The 19,879-nt window shown below is 39.2% G+C and overlaps 1 protein-coding gene and 1 pseudogene across 1 annotated transcript in view; one reads left to right on the top strand and one right to left on the bottom strand.

The window, feature by feature from the left end:
- Nrxn3 (neurexin 3) overlaps positions 1-19,879 on the top strand; it is a 1,537,891-nt gene that overhangs the window by 464,555 nt on the left and 1,053,457 nt on the right. The window lies entirely within an intron of this gene.
- Positions 4,480-5,229, bottom strand: LOC129666166 (ubiquitin-conjugating enzyme E2 J2-like; annotated as a pseudogene).

Raw genomic sequence — 19,879 nt, 5'->3', positions numbered from 1 at the left:
GTGTAAGGAGGGTCTTATGAATCCCCACCTCTAACCAAGGAGGTATTGACAGTTCACAGTTTCTGTGAGAGGCAAAGCCCATTTTCTTTAAGGGTGTGGTTTCACACTCATTAATATGAGGGCAGCTCAAACTGAACTTGCTGAGTTAAAAAAAGAGAGGACATGAAGTTGGGTTGTATGTTTATAGGGGGAGTTAGGAGGAAGAGTGAGTATGATAAAAATGCATTCTGTGATATTTTCAAATTAATTTTTAAAAGGCTGTCAATGTATATTCTTTGGTGAGCTATGAGTCATGAGCCCATAAGTAGAAGTACCGAGAACGTACAGGATGCCAAAGACTGGTAGGCTATATACACGGGACAAATAACATTCTTGCTTTAGAGGACCTTATACTTGATTGGAGGAGACAGATATACATTTATAGTTCTCCTGAAAGGTAGTTCAAAATAAGACATTCGTGGTTGTAATGGGGCTGTTGAAGAAGAGTTACTATTATCCTGTAGTTCAAGGAAGACTTTTCAGAGGACAGAGTTCCCAAGCTGCAGCTTTAAGATGAATAAAGAAAACAGGAAGGAAAGGTGGGGGTAATGAGATGTCATGAGCAAAGCAGGTGAACATCTAATAAACAGTGAGGAACTTATAAAGAGTTCGTAAATACCAGAGAACAAATCATAAGATCAGATGTTTTAGAGGTAAGACTACATCATTGGCCAGGGCCCAGGTCATTTGTTCCATGCTCTACTCTTGGTCTTTATTCCGCATTAACACAGAACCATTGAAGATTCTTACATAGTGGATGACACTGTCATATTGGCATGACATTCATCAAGACCTAATTCTTTGACCAATGTTTGTCCATCTACTATCTGTACCTGCCCAGGGTACTTTATCTTCTTTCCAGGAAGCTGAAAAGTAGACATGGAAAGAGAACTCCATCAGGTTTGGCACTGGACAGGGAGAATGCTATCCTGAACTGTTTCCATAGAAAAGCATGCCCCCTTGACCAGTCTTTCAGTTTCCAACTCCCTTCTGTCAGGACATACATTTTCTCCTTCTTTTGTCTTTGGCAGAGCTGAGCTGTAGTTGTTGGATGTGCAATCTATGCCAACACTGAGTTGCACAGTGGTTCCTTCAGAAGCAGGGAGCTAGCTGAAGCCCATCACAGTGCCCTCCTACATGTTGGACCTTCTGTGCCGTTCAAGTGGATTCTTTTTGCATTGTCCTCCTTTCCTCTCCATCTGGTACTTCTCCCTACACCCAGTGTGTTAGAGTCTCTCTCTGCCCGTGGGGAAACCCACATGCTACAGACTGGCCTTTCTCACCATCCTTTCTCATGACATCTCTAATAGGAAGAAAGGACAATCAGGAAAATTGGGTGGATGGAACATATATTCAAAGGAAAGAAGACCGAGAGGAATGCCATTGTGCACATTACATTCCTCATCTCTTTGTGATTATTAGCTATTTAAGGCAGAATGGGGTTTTGCAGCCAAAGAGATAGTCTCTGAACAGATGATTAATGGTTTAATCTGTAATAACTTTACATTTTATAGAACCCTGATAGGAGTCCACATCTGGTGAGCCAAGCTATTTAAGGCTGTGTTAATTCTGTTAATTGCTATATGCTTATTTGAATTGCTGGCACCTGCGGGCGTTGGGATAATGTGTTTGTTGTTGCCTTAAAAAATATATCCATTTTATGTTATTCTTTCTCACCCTGTTCTGCTGCTAGTCTCTTATACGATACCTCAATTTCTCCTTTGCTTTTGCTTTTACATTGCTCTGTCACTTTTCCACTCACTGTTTTCTCTCCTCTCCCCACTGCTCCCTTTCCTTTAGTCCATTGCTTTGCATGACCTTATGTTGGTATTCTTTTAGGTGTGCATCTGTGTGCAGGTGACTTGGGGTCATGGAGCAGGTCTGCACCTTCTCTTTTCTCTAGTGTTAAGAACATTGTGCAACCCAGAGTCAGCAAAGGCCAAGGGAAGGGTTTTTAGTCAGTATGAAGGATGCGGAAGGAACTTGAGCCCAGAGTTGTGTCCTCTCTAACTCATTCCTCATGGTTTGCCTGTCACTTAGCAAGTCATTTGACTGCTCCAGGTCATTATGTTAAGCATTTTAATGTAGGGATCAAAAGATATTTTTTTTTTGGCTGGTTTTTGAGACAGACTCTCTCTATTAGGAAGTCTTAGCCATCTTGGAAATTGTTATGTTGCCCAGATGTTTTTATACTGTTAACAAAAAGTACTTAATAAAACATGGCCCTGTAGAAATACTAATGCAGTCAGTATTCATATACCTTTTTGTTTATAAATTAATAAAAACAAGGAGCCACTTATTTCTCTGTGCTGTTTCTATATTTTAAAGTAGCTTAAAGAAAAGAAATACTAGCCAGGAAGCAAGCTACTAGGGCTAGTTCTAATGTTAACTCAAAAAGTGGTGGCTTTTCTTGATCTGAGATAGCCAGGCCTTAATTTTTTAAATCCCTTTCTGTAAGTATTTTCTCTCATGTATAAGCACAGATTTACAATGAGGCCAAATCAATGCTCTCCAAGACGCCCATCTACAGGTGCTATCAGCCAGTCCACTAAGCCCCACTGGAGGTTTGCAGCACTGGCCTCACCATGAGGCCTTCAGTTCCTACACTAAGAATGCACTCAGAGTATTTAATAGGCGTTAAAGTTTTATATTTTCCCCAGAAAATTTATTTATTTATTAATAAAAAATTTATTTATTATTAATAAATTTTTTTATTTATTAAAATTTATTTCCTTTGTATCACAGCTGCAGCACCCTACCTTCTTCCCTCCCAATACTGCCCTCCCTCCCTCTTCTCCTCCCATACCCATCCCCGAGCCCACTGCTAGGGGAGGTCCTCCTCTCCTTCCATCTGACCCTAACCTATCAGGTCTCATCAGGATTGGTTGCATTGTCTTCCTCTGTGGTCTGGTAAGGCTGTTCCCCCCAGGGGGAGGTGATCAAAGAGCAGGCCACTGAGTTCATGTCAGAGACAGTCCCTGTTCCCATTACTAGGGAATGCACTTCGACTCTGAGCTACCATGGGTTACATCTGTGCAGGGATTCTAGGTTATTTCCATGCATGGTCCTTGTTTGGAGTATCAGTCTCAGAAAAGACCCCTGTGCCCAGATTTTTTTGGTTCTGTTGCTCTCCTTGTGGAGCTTCTGTCCCCTCCAGGTCTTTCGTGTTTTTATCTTTCATAAGATTTCCTGTACTCTGCCCAAAGTTTAGCTATGAGTCTCAGCATCTGCTTTAATACTCTGCTGGATAGATTCTTTCAGAGGCCCTCTGTGGTAGGCTCCTGTCCTATTCCCTGTTTTCTTTCTCTTGTACTGTCTATCCCATTTGCCTTTCTGAATGAGCATTTAGCATCTTACCCAGGTCCTCCTTCTTGCTTAGCTTCTTTAGGTGTACAGATTTTAGTATGCTTATCCTATATTATATCCATATATAAAAAGAATTCAAGAAGTTAAACAGAAACAAATCAAGTAATCCAATTAAAAAATTGGGTACAGAGCTAAACAGAGAATTCTCAATTGAGGAATACTGAATGGCTGAGAAACACTTAAAGAAATGCTCAGTGTCATCAGGGAAATGAAAATCAAAACGACCCTGAGATTTCACCTTATACCCATCAAAATGTCTAAGATCAAAACTCAAGTGACAACACATGCTGGAGAGGATGTGGAAAAAGGGAATTCTCCTCCATTGCTGGTAGGAATGTAAGCTTATACAACCACTTTGGAAATCAATCTGGCACTTTCTCAGAAAATTGGAAATAGTGCAACCTCAAGATCCAGCTATACCACTCCTGAGCATATATCCAAAAGATGCTCAAGTACAATAAGGACATTAGTTCAACCATGTTTGTAGCAGCTTTATTAGTAATAGCCAGAATCTGGAAATAACCCAGATGTCCCTCAGCTGAGGAATAGATACAGAAATTGTGGTACATTTACACAATGGAATACTACTCAGCAATTAGAAACAAGAAAATCATAAATTTGCAGGCAAATGGTGGCATCTAGAAAAGATCATCCTGAGTGAGGTCTCCCAGAAGCAGAAAGACACACATGGGATATGATCACTTATAAGTGGATATTAGACATAAAGTTTTATATTTTTAAGTGACCAAACCTAATAAAATAAAAAACAAAAACAAAACAAACAAACAAACAAACCAAAAAAACAGCTTTACTAAATAGGTCCGAAAGACAACACAGGAGATATAAACAATGAAACCAAAGTGACTTTGTTCATGTCTACCCCAAGAGGAAGTTAACCTCTGATCTCCTCCAAATCACAATTTTGGTTTCAGCTTTCTTTTTAAGGTTTTTAAAAAAAGTGAAGCCTAGGAGTCCAGCAGGCCACCCCGTGCTCAGCAGCATGTCCATCATGCCTGTATCAGGCTCTGGCCCCTGCATCCCTCAGCAGCAACTGTAGGTTGTGGCCCTTGAGCCTCACTCCTGTGCTATGCTTCCCAGCACATATGTAGGCATGTAGGCAAAGGCTGCAAAGCCAACTCTAACAAACCAGTTCGCCAAAGTGCCGGTCAGGAATCCATGATGCCTTTTGGCCTGTGGGAGCCCAGGAAGGTTTGGGCCAGTAGCAGGTGTATGCCCGTTGAGGAGCTGGATCCCATTCTGGCCACGGTCAGGAACCACCTCTAGCAGGGAAAGATTCTGGAGCCTGTTACTTCGTTCATGCTGTGCTTTCTTGTTTCCTCCACAACTTCAGGAAATAATTCATAAAAGAATTTATCTTTTAATCTAAACACTAAACTCCGTGATGCCAGCTGTCTTTTCATGAAGTCCGGTGTCTCTTTGCTGCCCAGCGTGGGGCCCTTCTCCACCATGAAGCTCAGGAACCCTGTTAGAACGGTGGAGACAGAGCGCGCTGGATTCCATGTGTCCGGGTGGAAATCTGTGATGGAGAGACACAGCCTTCTGTTGTACTTAAATCTTCTTCCATTGGGGGGTTATGATGTCAATACTAGGAGGCTTAAATGGAAATTCTCTGGGGAAAAAAAATAGTTTTCCATGATAATTGCCACCTTCTCAAGGAGTCATCTCAGGGTCTCGGATAACGTGATGACACTCAAGACTATGTGAAGGGAGGGGCTTTGCACAGCTATAAGGTACCGGGTCTTTCTTAATTAGAAGGTAGTTCTGTTTCAACCCATGTGTTCCTGTTGTTGGAACTCTTTCACGGCTGCTGCGTTCAGGTTGTGGTCTAGGCTGGAGTAGGGTGCAGGAGAGTGGGACCCCCACCCCCACTCCCATGCTGTGAGCCACACCCACGCTGGAATTTAGCCCACCGCACCCACGGCAGCGTCTCAGCTGCTCCCATGTCTTAATTTTTTTAAAAATCAGAATAGCATCACTGCTGAGCCAAATGCACACTAACAACGGCATAGAAGAAGAGAGAACAAAACTTATATCCTCTGGGGATTTGTGACACGAATGAGGTGTATTTCAAGAGGGGGCAGACATAGTCACTCAGCCCAAGATGAATATTAAAAAAAAAATGGGGTAGTACCAGGCTGCCCTACTCCCTCGAAAATACTTACATAGTTTTACAGTACTATGAGAAAGAGAAAGATTCTGTAGTTACTGCTAAAATCAAGCTCCCTCTCCTTTGCCCTCTGTCCTTGGTGGTTTTGATCTGAAATCTCAAATTATACACTAAGCCGTGGAGAAACTATGTGGACCAGCCTGGCTTAAACTTTATCCCCCTGAGTCCTGGGAGGTTCAGGCATGGGCCACCATTCCTAGCTCCAAATTCAAACCATTAAATTGGGATTGTTCCTTATCGTTGCTGATTTGATTTTTTTGTTTGTCTTGTTAACTTGAAACCTATTTTTAATTTTGATAACTATTTATTGATTTTTGTTGCTTTTCATTCAAAATTCGGTGACTCAGTGGCCCTCTCCCATGCATGGCTCTTTCCAGATGGTATGTGATCTTCCGTGTACTCAGGTACTTCTGTGCCATGGCCATGACATTTTACCCACAGGTGAGGACCTAACTCAATTGAAGGCAGTGACATACAGGTTCAGGATTTTGGTTCATAGGTTTTAGGGAGTCAACTGTCATTTGTTTGGGTCAGAATTTGGGATGCTATTTAGCTGAGTACTGGTGTCTACTTTGCCACAACAATAACCAGATATGAAGCCACAATGTTGAAAAACAGAGCAGAAAGATGAAGATCAAGTAGATCTAGGTCTTGGTTAAAAATTTCAAAGTCTTAGATCAAGTATTTTTAAAATTAGACCATCATTGGATTTCCAGCCACAAAAATTCATTCCACTCATCCTATTCTTTAACTAAACCTACTAGGTTGTTTTCTATCACTTGCAATAGAGCCTTCGGTTATGTAGGATAATTCCTCTTGCTGCTATTTGTCCCAGTCTTCTGTGACAAGAATATGGACATTGGGCCAATTAAATAGATAGATGAAGGTAAAAAAACGCCCAGCATATTTTATTTATCATAGGTGTATCACCACCACATGTTAATATAATGACTGGGAATCATAAGCTTTTAAAATGTTAACCAGTTGTCAGATCAGAACACTTCAAGAGCTGAGTTCTAAAACAGACAAGACATCCATATCCTAACATTGAGAAAGTTAGCTGACAGACCCAACTTCCTCTATCTTGAGATACAAAAGATGCCTATGCTTAAAAGTGGAGCATTTTCCTTTCACATAAAGGGTCGCTCCATGGGAGTGAGATCAACTTGGTTCATATATTCTTAAGAATAAGAACTAAGCTAATGAGTAGTACCAGGGTATCTAACATAAAAAAGAGTTGATCATCTTACCCTGGGTCCTCTTTCTTGCAGCCAGTCCTGAAGATACCTGATAAAACAGGGTCAGATGAAAGGGGAAGAGGTTCTCCCCAGTCAGTGGACTTGGGAAAGGGCAGGGAGGAGATGAGGGAGGGAGGGTGGGATTGGGAGGGAATGAGGGAGTGGGATACAGCTGGGATACAGTGTTAATAAAATGTAGCTAATAATAATTTAAAAAATTAAAAAAATATTAAAAGGAAAAAATATATTCACATGTAGCATAAAGATAATTACACTGGATAAATGTTAACCCATACTTCTATTCATGTATAAATTGATAGATAAAAAAAAAGAACTACAAAAAAAAAGTATATATAGAGAGGGATCCCTGGCCATCTTAACAGCTGGTTTTCTAAGTGACGATTTCAGAGTCAAATGAGGAGATGGTACTTTCCAGGGTGCTTCTCAGCTTTACAGTGAATGAACTCCACGAAAAGAAAGAAAAAAAAATTCAAGGGTGCTTGATTTGGCCTGGCTCATTGTTGTGAAGACTTTTATCATCGCTTTCAAGACAATTGACTGTGCATAGCACATGAAGATCACTGGGTTGCTCTCAGGGTCAGAGTTGAGGTCCTAGCCACTTCTATCACCTATTTATAACTGCCACTCATAACTGTTTCCCTCACCCTAGTCTTATGAAGGTATAAAGTACAAAACCATTACAACCACAGCATTGACATTTGCAACGGTAGTTACTGAGCACACAGCAAAATGAATGCATACAAAGTGTGTGTCTACAAGGTGTTGTGCATTTTATGCTTATCCCTTACTTTCGCATAAAGCTTAGGTGGGTGCTGTCATCGTTACTAATTTGTGTTCAGGGGAGAAAGACTGCTGTGCATTGCTGCTGTTATCAGCATGAGTGATGAAGACTGAATATTCCTGCATCATGGCTCCTGCCACCATTGTTATCAACTCAATCATGAGACTCTCCGATAGAAAAAGGGGAAACACTCCTCAGGAGAAGGCTGGTAAATCAGGGGTTAATCTCACTCTGGGGAATGGCTGCTCACTATCATTTGAAGAGCAGACTTCATAGGAAAGGTCATTTAATCAGGCAAGAATGTCCTGCTGGGAGACCAGCTACAATTACCCATTTCTTTCACCTTGCCATTGATTGTTCTGCGAGGATGGCAGTTTTTGCTTGATTTCCCACTTTGACTGGGCAAATTGATATTGTTCAACCTGCTAATGGAGGAATGATTTTCATTATGAGACTAGAGAGGGAAGGAGTCTCTCCTAGTATAAATGCCAAGCAGTAGAAGGCTTTTGTCTTGAAATATGTGTGAATCTTTCATTTTGTTTCAGCTTGGTATTTTCTGTGACACTGGATGCAGTCGTCTCCAATGCCTTTGACTTAGGACTTTTTAGTACGATTTTAAGAGTCTCTTATCTAGCTTTTTATTTTTTTTCTTTCAGGATAAATTCAGTGGAACTTATTGTTCTCTGAAAATGTCACTATTTACAGCAAATGTAATCTACCACAACAGTCCCACTGAGACAAAATCTCCCATGTCTTCAAATGCCTCAAAGAATATTTTTAAAAGCCTACTCCTTATACACATACACCTACAGGGATAAAGCAATCATTGAGCTAATTGATTAGTTATTTTTTATTGTTTTGCAAATGTGAAAACAATTATTCCACTACTGTGGCATTTCAGAAGCTGTGTGCCTTGCTCCCCATGTGGACTGTTTCTGCACAGTCTTCCAGAGAGATGCAGAAGCAAATGTGTTACTTCATCAACAACTAGAGATGCAGGACAAGGCAGCAGCACTTGCACAGGGTTCTTCCTTCTCTCTCACTTTTCCTTTCCTACGCTGGTGTCAGAATATGGCCTGATATTTTCCACAGAAAATTTAAAAAAAGTATTCAGTTTATGCTAACCCCCTCTTCTTCCACCTCACTAAATTTACCTTGCTAGCCTCTTTCCTCCTGGCTTGTGGAATAATTCTTCCTTCCTCTTTAAGCATAACTGATACCACTATTTGCTCTTTGGAGATTTGACCTGTCTCTAATTGTCCTTGGTCTTCTCTTCACCTTAGCTCTGTCCCCTCTACTAAGGCAAGACATGGCCCGAAAGATTTCCTTGATCTCAACTCTTGTTCAGTTTGTACCTTAGCTCATCGCTCACCCGTGGCTTGGGGGGGGCTGTGTGTACCTCTTGTCATTTCTACTTCATGGTCATCCCTTTTCTCTCCACATTTGCACACCAATCTCAAGGCTTTAGTGCCCTTTGTGCTTTTTAATATGGTGACTTGTTTTCCTCATAAAAGTTAGAAACACCGTATTATAGGTCCTCAATTCACAGCTTCATCACATGTAATTTCTAAAATAGTCTTAGTAGATTATATTTTAGTGATCTGTGTTTTCCCAATAGCTTGAGTTTCTTGATGGCAGGAACATATGTGGATTGAACAGCTCCTTTAGATTTAGAGATGTAACCTGGACTATGAATATATTAAAAGTGTTATTTAATTTGGCTATTGTGAATAGTGCCACAATAAATGTGGTCATGCAGGTATATCTTTCCAGCATATTGGCTTAGATTACTTTGGTAGTGAAAATATCATCATTTAATGATCACTTTTTACAATCAACATACGCTTTAAGAAAAGATACTTCCAAGAAAAACCTGCACATATCAGTTGTCTGCTCTGATTTTCAATGATAGCCCAGAAGAGTTGACAGTCATGAAAAATTAATAAAGGAATAAATACTTGTAATAATTTTAGTTTATGCTTCTATTCACTTTTTCATTAACAAATAATTCAATCACTTGTTTCAAGTGTGGTAGATTTTCACTGTTCCATGAGGTCTATTCCAAGTATTGGAGAATATCTTCTATGAGTCTATATAGAAGTTTCCTGAGTTAATAGAATGCAAACTGTGGATAAAGAAATCTAAGAATAAATGTGACAATAATTTTTATGATACATTTTCAGGGCCTCAAAGCACTTGTTCTTGCAGAAGTGTGGGCTTTGATTCCCAGCACCCACATGGTAGCTCACAATTGTAACTCTAGTTCCACAGGATCTGAAGGTCTCTTCTGACTTTCATGAGCACCAGACATGCACATGGTTCACAGACATACATGTGTACAAAACTCTCATACATATAAAAGAAAACAAAGAAATTTAATTATATTTCCAAATAAGGAAATGGACCTGCTGGAAGTAGAGAGGATAATGGTATGGTGAGGAGCTTCTCCATTTAGCTGAATGACTAGAGAGGGTGGGGTTGGGAGGGTACGAAGGAGGGGCTACAGCTGGGATACAAAGTGAATAAATTGTAATAAATAAAAAAAATAAATTGAAAAAAAAAGGCTGACTTGTGGTGGTAGATAATTAAGCTGAGACCTAAGAAGAAAGGAGTCTAGTGCACACAGATCTGCAGAGAGGCCAAACCTGTCAGTGGAATCTACAAGGATCAGAAAACCTGAAGCCAGAAAAGATTAGTATGATCCCAAAAGGCCGAGGAGGTCATGGAGCTGTGCTGAGTGAGAGAAATGCCAGAAGGAAAGGCCTGTGATAAGACATGCTGCAGCTTTCTGCAAAAATTTCAGCCAGCAATATCATTTTACCAAGCTTATCTCCACTGCTGACACTCCAACCCTCCTTATCCCAGATATGTGATGATTTCTTCTCTCCCTTTATTCTAAGGAGCTAGGCATCACTCTCAACTCCAGGCACACATACCACTATAGTGTTTGAACTTAAGAATAAACTCCCCTGTTCTCTGTCACCCTGTTTGCCTGTGTGCCTGCTTGCCATCTCTCTGTTCCCTCTCACCAACTGCACTTCACTCTTCTGTCATCCACACTCTATTTTATAGCATATATGTAATTCATATATTTTATATAAATATACATATATATTTAAATATATATCTTGTAAATTATGGCAAGTCATATTATATATATATATATATATATTTATCTGTACATATGTAATTATGTAACAATAATAACTAAAGAAACAGAGGCCATGGTTTTGCGAGGGAGCAGGTGGTCCTGGGTGGGGTTAGAGGAAGGACAGGAGGAGAGAAAAATGATGTAATCATATTTATTTAAACAAAGAGAAAGAAACAAAACAAGACAAAAAGCCATATACCATGGAATCTACCCCTTAATGATTCTTTAAATGTGTATCCATATTAGTTATTTACCTCACTTTGGAGATAGAATCCTGGACAAAAGTAATTTAAGGAAGGGTTTACTTTGGCTTACAGGGCAGACAGTCTATCATGGCAGGAAGGACACAGCAGCAGGAGCAGAAGGCAGCTGCTCACGTTGTATCCACAGGCAGGAAGCAGAGAGAAGTGAATCCTTTTGCTCAGCTTTTTTTTTTTCCTTTCTATTCAGTCATGGACCACAGCCTAGTGAATGATACCACCCACATTTAGTATGGATCTTTCCAATTCAGTCAGTCTGACATGGATAATCCCCATAGACATGCCCATGGATGTGGCCATGGTGATTTGAAATCCCATCAAGTTGTCAATTAAAATGAATCATCACCACAACAGTATATGTATAGTATATGATATATATATATATATATATATATATCAGTATAGTATTGATAAACAGGTACTGTTATTTTTATGCATTTTGCTGCATCACAGATCCTAGGAATTGTCTCTTGCAGCTTTGACTATATCCAGCCAGATGTTTCTTTTGCAAACACATGTTCCTTCATGTATCCTTATATAAACCTTGATGTGCAGACTCTAGAACACAGGAAGACAAAGAATGCCTTTTTTTTCTGAAGATGGTAGGGAAGGAGATAAAGCAAAATTGGTAGTGATATTTGAGAAGGTAAAGATGAGAAAACTAGCATCAGATGGCCCTTGCATCATCAGAAGCTAGATAGGAGCCCGTGTTCATTGTGATAATGATTATGTGGTTAGTATAATCAAGAGTGTCTGAGATTGTCCTCACTGCCCACTTATCCACGTTAGAAGTCTCACAGTGGATTTTGATTTTTTCTTCACATTCTCATATCATGATCTTTTTCCTCATCAACTGCAAGATTCCATTTGGGATTCCCTTGTCATTTCTCACTCATTTCTGTTCTTCCTCTCTGAACATTTCTCTCCCACATTTCTTCTGACGGTTGTGATTTTTATCATAATGGATATTCTTATCTTTCTTCTCTACAGTCTACATTCTGCTCCACTTGGTGCTTTGTACTATTCTTTAGAAATATCCACTGCCCAACATGTCACATCCTCTTGAGCTTCCTACCTGAGAGTGTCTGTCTGGTGGCTTCCCTCTTTCCACTTCCTTACAGATTCTCTGTATTGACCCAGAGTTATCATTTCTGATCGTTCTAATGACAAAATTTCAGTTCACATTTCTATGACCAAGTTCTTTCGTTTTCTTAGCAAGCATGTCTTCCTGTTTCGGTTCTGAATGTTCTTTATTTTAGGCTGTGTCTTCTGGTCCCCTCTTGACTGTTCATTACACTAATAATGATCTCTTTTTAAAAATTCCAATCATATTTAGGTAATACAATGTCTATAGATTTCAGGCTCTAGAGGTACACAGACTCAAACTGAGATTTTTTTTTAATGCATACTATTTATGTTTTGTAGAATTCAGATTCTCTGAAGCTCACTTCCTTCAATTATTAAATAGGTGCCTTAGCAGTCCCTACCACATAGAGTTTTCATAATGTTCAAATAATATGATGCAATAAAACTTCTAGCTAAAGTCTGGCATTCAGTGCATGCTCCATGGACATTAGCTATTATTGGGATTAATTTTCCTTACATTGTCCTTGAGTCATTTGTTAGCTTTCACAGCATACATTTAATCCTTTCGACAGCAGAGAAGTTTTTGTAGTTCTAACAATGCTGTCCATGCTATAGGTTTATAAAAGAATAGAAAGCAATTTATAGCCTTCAGTAGAATTTCTGGACTAAGTATAAGGAAGTTGCTATTTCTTTAAATTACATTTTAACACAATTAAATTGATCCATTCTGCCATGGTTAGAATAATTTATTCGTTGAATACATTTGAAAAAATTATTCAAGATAAATTAAATGCATGTGCATATGTGAAATTTGAATGTGGTAATTTTACATTTAAAAAATTCTTTGCAATCAAATAGTCTGTGATGAAATTAATTGTTCTTAGCATGTTTTTTCATAGATATTACCATAATGGGCCTGATAGATGATCTTTAAGATGCTAAAGGAAAAAAAAATCAGCTATAAAAATGGGTATCAACTTCATCATCATCCATGTTCCATTGAGGTTGAAAACTCTTCTATAATGTTTAATTCCTTTAAAATGTCTTATAATCCTCCAAATGCCATTAAATAGCATATGTGATGTGCTTTCTTTATGTTCTAGATATGGTATTTGGAATGCAAAGCATACTGGACAGTTTCTTCCTTGGAAAATAATAGTTCTGTAGTTTGTTTTGGCTTCTTCTATAGGTTAGTAGTCCTCAACTAGAAACAGTTTTGAGTCCAGAGAATGTTTTGCCATGGCTAGAGACATTTTTTATTGCTTAAACTGACATAGAGGAGAAGTTAGGACCAGAAGCAGTACTTAATTTGGCAAGAATAAGCTAAGAATTTTTATATACTGTGCCTTTGCTTATCCTGTTCCTTTTCCTCTTACAATGCGTAGGAAAATCCATCTAACCTGATAAGGAATTCTCTAACTTCAAATTATCATAGTACTGAGGCTGAGAAATGGTGAACCAGATGATGGTAAATAGTTTTTTATGACATACAATTTATATCACAACAACCAAACTCTGCCTTTATAGCATATTATTGACCTCAGGTTAACATGCAAACAAAGAGTTGGATTTGTTTTAAAACACAATTTTATTTATAACAGTACAAAGTGGATTGTATACATTTCCAGGGGATACAGTAGTATACTGTCTTTTGGATTTAGGCAAAGTAGTAGATAAAACCTGACGTTGTCAATATAATGTATTAAAGTGTCTTAGTTAGGGTTTCTATTTCTGTGGAGGGACTGTGGTCACAGCTGCTCTTATAAAAGAAAACATTTAATTGTGGCTTAGTTCATTATCAACATGGCAGAAGGCATGGTGGCATGCAGGAAAATATGGTGCTAGAGAGGTAGCTGAGAGTTCTACACCCGCATCAGGTAGCAGGAAGAGAGTATGACATTGGGCCTGACTTGAGCATCTGAAACTTCAAAGCCTACCCCCAGTGACATATTTCCTCCAACAAGGCCACACTTCCTAATAGTTCCACTCCCTATGGGCCTATGGGACCATTTTCATTTAAGCCACAACATAAATCTACATATGTAGATCAGGATTTTCACAAGTTGGTGCTATGTCTTTATATATGAACACTAGGTATAATGTAATGTATGAGAGATGCTTTTCTGAAAGAGAAAAAAAATGACTAAAATGGATTTATTTTGTATGGGTATGGAGTTAGTAAAAAAAAATAGTAAATCTAAGGAGAAGGAATAGGATTAGCAAAGGTATGCAAACTAAGAAATAATGTTGAGTGTGAGCAACTAACACAAGGAAGGAGTGGCAGGTATAGCCTTGAGTTCTTACATATGTTGAGTTCCTTTTCTAATTTTCTGTGTGCTAGCACATTTCTTATCAGTAGTGCTTCATGTTGCTAAAGTTATGTAGGATAAGGTTTGAGATGGATGTATTGTCACAGTTAGTGCCTCATTTCACAGATGTTTAACTAACCCTGGAAATGGGAAGACTAGTATACCTTCTCAACTAACTGGATTCTTTAAATAAGGGCATGTTTCTAACTGGATGACTGTCTTAGGGTTTCATTGCTATGAAAAGATACAATGACTATGGCAACTCTTACAAAGGAAAACATTTCATCGGTGTTTGCTTACAGTTTCAGAGGTTCAGTTTATTATCATCACGGCAGGAAACATGGCAGCATGCAGGCAGAAATGGTGCTAGAGAAGGAGCTGAGAGTTTTACATCTTGATCTGCTTGATCTACAGGAAAGCAGAAGGAGATTGCGTGCCACACTGGACATAGCTTGAGCGTAGGAGACCTCAAAATCTGCCTTCACAATGACACACTTCCTCCAGCAAATCCACACCTACTCCAACAAGGCCAAAACACCTAATATTTGCCACTCCCTATGGCCAATACATGACTCTATGGGGGCCACACCAATTCAAATCACCACAGTGACATTCACGAAATTCAGATGTGGGAAAAGTTTGTGCTATTTTTAATGCACTGAGTTGGAGGCTCTTGTTTCCTTGGAGATCAGCGTTCACTTTATATAGTTAGAATTGTAACTTCAATTCTAACATAGGAAAGGTGATTTGCCAAAGACCAAATAGGTACTCATAGGAACCAAAATTTAAGGAAGTGTAGACCTAGAAAAATTAAGAGAACCACCAGAGAAAGTGATGTTATGCAAGCCAGGAAAGCAGGATGTTCCCGAGGGTATATGTGTATGTTGTCGTGTCAAAGGAGGACAAGGCAGTGCAGAAGCGATAGTCCCATCGGAGCAAAGAATAAGAAGGCATCTGTCACCATTGCTGTAAGCGTCTGATTGTAGACTTAATCGTGTTGAAGTTCAGGGACAAAAGAGTAAGACAAAGGGAGACGCTCGAGCCGCAAGGGACACACATGTTAGAACGATCCCAAATAGTTCTTGTGTAAGACCCAGAAGTCGGGAAGGACTGTTGCAAACCAAGGTCTTCTTGACATGGTAGAGTTCCCATTGACTGTGGTTACTTGCATAAGATCTGCATGAGATCAAGCTAGGAACACTGGAGCATGGAGGAGAGAGGACTCACAAAGCTTCACTTGTAGCTTAGGAACTTTGGCATTTGTAAGCTTCTGGGGTAGACAGAATATGAAATTGTTCCCTGATAGGTTGTTCATCTTTGCCAGTGGCTCCATAGATGTGCACTTATAGACAGCATTGCTTTGTGGTTCCATTCTTATAATACAGTGGGTTATGAATAGAGTATATGGCACTGGGAGGGGGTCTGGTAGCAGGGAAGAGTCTGGGAGTAGTTAGAGAGAAAAGTGGGGAGTGAGTACACTCAAAATACAATGTATTACATGTACTGCACTCTCAAAGAGTTAATAAAATATTTATTGAAACTATGCATAAGAAACATTTTGTAGCTTTACTTCGAATTGGTCTAAATTTTAAGTTCTACTTCTTTACGCAATATTCATATAGTTCATTGTTTGCATTTACATTCTCCTTCCCTTTATGAGATTAACTCTATCATTGGACCTTACTGCCACTATGAGTTTGAGGGGCTCCGTATCTATTCATCAAAATACGATTTAAAAGCCATAGTTACACAGCAGTAAAATTCCAGATACGTATTTATGTATTTAGCAAATAAAACACATATCTCATAGATTTGTAACTATAAAATACCAATGAATATCTAGAAAACAATATCAATTCAACTGAATTCAATTCAATTTAAGGCATTCGTCAAATACCATAGAATTTTTAACAGTGATACAACAGACTTTTTTTCCTTTCAAATAAGCTTGCCATCTTATCTGTTTTGTATGTTTATTGCACTGAGGATTTGCAGCAGATAAAGATGTAGTTGGTGAGAAAACATTTACCTACACAAAGCATTTGAAGAATGTAATCATAAAGAGAAATTGCAAAACGCTATTATCACATGGCAGGATCAAGAATAAAAAGCAATTTGTACTAAAGATTTTCAGAAAGAGAGGAACCATCATGAACTGGAAAACCGGGAGCACTTCCCTGTGTGTATCTACCTAGTTGTTCTTCTCTAGGACTGCCAGAATGACTTTTAACAGAGGAACAAGTGCGAGTGAGAAAGAACCAGGGGATGATGGAGGGCATCAGAATGCTGTTGCTTCTGAGAGATAGATTGCCTCTTGTCTAACTTAGTGGCCATTACGGCTACTTCTTGTTAAGTATACCTAGTCAAGCTAAGTTTATTTGGACACCGGATTAATACCATTGAGGCAGGTTGGACTAAGGTCTGTCTGACTGGTTAGTTCCTAATGGAGTTACTGAGAAAGAGAAGAGACATACAAAAGAGTGACCAGTGAAACTGATACCTCCATAGGACTTGGAATAAAAAACATTCTTGCAAGAGGAGAGAAAGCTGACTGTTCAATGAACTGTTATTAGTGAGATTTGGCCACATGTAACTGGACTCTACCATCACGGAATTCATTCATAAAAATGTCCCTCCTGTGCTGATGAATGGGCCAGCTCTTCCTCATCATGGATAAAGCAATGGCTTCCACCAGTTCTGTTTCTTATGAAGGAAATTTGGAATTAAGAGAAATCATATATTAAGTATGTATATAAAGTAAAATCTGTAACTGCTTTTTATCTCTAAGCATTCATCAAACCAGAGGTTTCATGAACACACCATTGAGGGTGACTCCTTTGTGATTTTTTTTTTTTTTTGCCAGCTTTTAATCCCTATAGGCAAAAAAAAAAAAAGAAAAAAAAAACATTCCTGAAAGAGATTTTAAAATTGTGGAGTCTGATAACACTGCTGGTTGTCGGGTTTTTCTCTAATGAATAGCTTATCAGTAAATGTGCTCAGTGGTTAATTACCACATTAGGGCTTATTGGCATAAAATGTAGTAGAATGTCCATTATCCTTATGCAAATTTGGATTTGCTGTGGGTTAAATCCTGTGACCTGAAATCTAAGTCACCTGTCATAAATTAATAGAACCAGGTATATATTAGTCCTGCTGGGATTAGCATTGACAAAGAAACCTACAAGTGAAGGCTGGGAGGAGGGTTAAATGAAATCTAGTGGGTGGGGCTCATGATTTGGACTGCAGAGCCATAGGGATTGATAGATATTTTCTTTTGGTTTGTTTCATTTCATGAGACAGCTGTACAGTCAAGTGAGCTGAGCCGTTGTTGATCCAGTCATCCAGAAGGTGGTGGCTCTGTCATATAGAAGACAGAGGTTTTAGATGAGGCAGGGTGTGGTTCCAAGAGACCTGCCAGGTTATAGTTGGGATTATTAAAAATGAATATCCCGGTCCCCACAAGTTCTAGTAAGGTCAAACTTTTCTAATAAAACAATGCGTGCTTAGTGCTTCAAAAAGGGATGTGGATTTCTTATGCTTCTGGAAGTATAAGAAGAAAGTGCCAGCAGGTCTTGCTTGTAAAAAGGCATTCCTTGTTTTGTAGGGTGGCCTTCTTGTAGCTTCTCATAGCAGAAAGAGAAACCATGTATCTTGTGTGTCTTCCCATTTATGAGCATTCCATCATGACCTAATCCCCTCCCACAAATTCCATCTTACATATCAACTTCTATACATAAATCAAGTGTGAGGGGAATAAGTGTTCAGCCTGTAGGGTCATTGCTAAAGTGCTCACCCTGAGCATGAGAATCTGTGTCTCCTTACTTAGAACCCAGGTAAAAAGCAAGGCGTGATGGTTGTAAGTGAGGGAGCCAGGGGAACTCTGAATAGGACTGCTCCCTGTTTAGAAAGAAAAGTTTATTTGGGAAATCAAACTGCCAGGCTGTCTTATGGCAATAGAGCAGCAACTGTGAGAGAAAGCAAGCAGGGGTGGAGATGTTTGATGTGATGCAGACTGTTCAGGCTAATCATCAAGTAGATGCCCTTGCCCAAGATAGTGGACCCTTGAGGGCAGATAAGGGAGTTAGTGGTTTTCCTGGTAAACAGAAACCTGCCTTGTGAGACTCCTAAGGAATGCTGAGATTAGGCTTCAGTTCACACAATAACAACCCTTCTGTTTACCTAGTCAGAGTCCCTCTTTTTAGGACATTGTCACAAGCACTGCTGTTTTGGGGATGTGCTTTGGACTTAATAATGGCGGAGACATTGTTGTAGAATGGTAGTATGCCTGGGGTTGGCTGACCAAGCAGTCTAACCAGTTTATGAGCTCTAAGTTCAGGGAGAGGCTATGTTTTAAAAAAAAATGAAGTAGAGATCAGGCGAGGAAGACACTTTGGCTTCTTACCCACAAGTACACGCGCACCTCCACACATGTTCATGCATGTACACACAAGTACACAGATGACACTCAGTCTGTAGTACTAAGGAGGGTTTGCCCTGGATCCATCTAAGCACACATAACTGTCTAGTTATTTAAGGTCTTTTGAAAAGAATGGGCTGAGGTGACAGAACAGAAGTTGCTGCCACCCAGTGGTCATGCTTTTCCTGAGTATCCTCTGGGTTTTCAGAGCTGACCTTTATTTCCTACCAGAAAGGGTGGCAGAGTTAATTGATGAAGTTTCTGTCCCTGTCTGTGCTGGCTCAGGAATGAAGTAATTGAAAGCCTAGTGACCTGGTCAATCAAACTGTGTTGACTGATGGTAGAAACAAGGAAGGAGATAGTCTGATTTAGTGAAAACCGCTTTCAAATTGATTTGATTATATTGAAAGATAGGTATTTCATGTTTAGGGACATCTACTGCTTTGTAGATACAAATTGTTTCTTTCTTTTTTTTTTTCAAACAACGAGGGAACTTTGTGGTTCTATAGAACCACTATGGCTAACGCACCCTACACAAAATACACAGAAATCTTTAATGATAACTGAGAGAACTTTATCATCTAAAGGGTAAGAAAATAATTATTCATTGCTTCTAGAAATGAATTATTGGTGCTAACAAAGAAATACATAACACTTCATACTTAGGGCACATGTACAGGTAATTTTGGTGATCACTGTTTCTTAACATGTTGTGATAACTTATGTACCTGGGGTGAAATAAGTTGTGGTTCCACTGTTGATCCATTAGCAGTGAGTGTGATGGGTAAAAGTTCCTTAATTGGCCCATAGAGGATAAGCAGCCCAATATTTATAGACAATTAGGAGAAAGGGGGTAGAGGGACATATGATTTGTCAGCTACTAACAGTGACTCTGACACCTCCCAGGTCACATTAAAATGTTTTATTTTTTAAATCAGAATTAAAGTGATTTATTCTCATCTTAAATTTGGTGTCTTAGTTGTAGGCACCTATAGAAATCATCTCTCAAGCATCATAATTTCC

This window comes from Psammomys obesus, unplaced genomic scaffold (genome assembly GCF_907164565.1).
Source record: "Psammomys obesus unplaced genomic scaffold, mPsaObe1.curated_primary_1811, whole genome shotgun sequence".
In the NCBI taxonomy this organism is placed as follows: Eukaryota; Metazoa; Chordata; class Mammalia; order Rodentia; family Muridae; genus Psammomys; species Psammomys obesus.
This window is presented reverse-complemented; position numbering and strand designations above follow the sequence as displayed.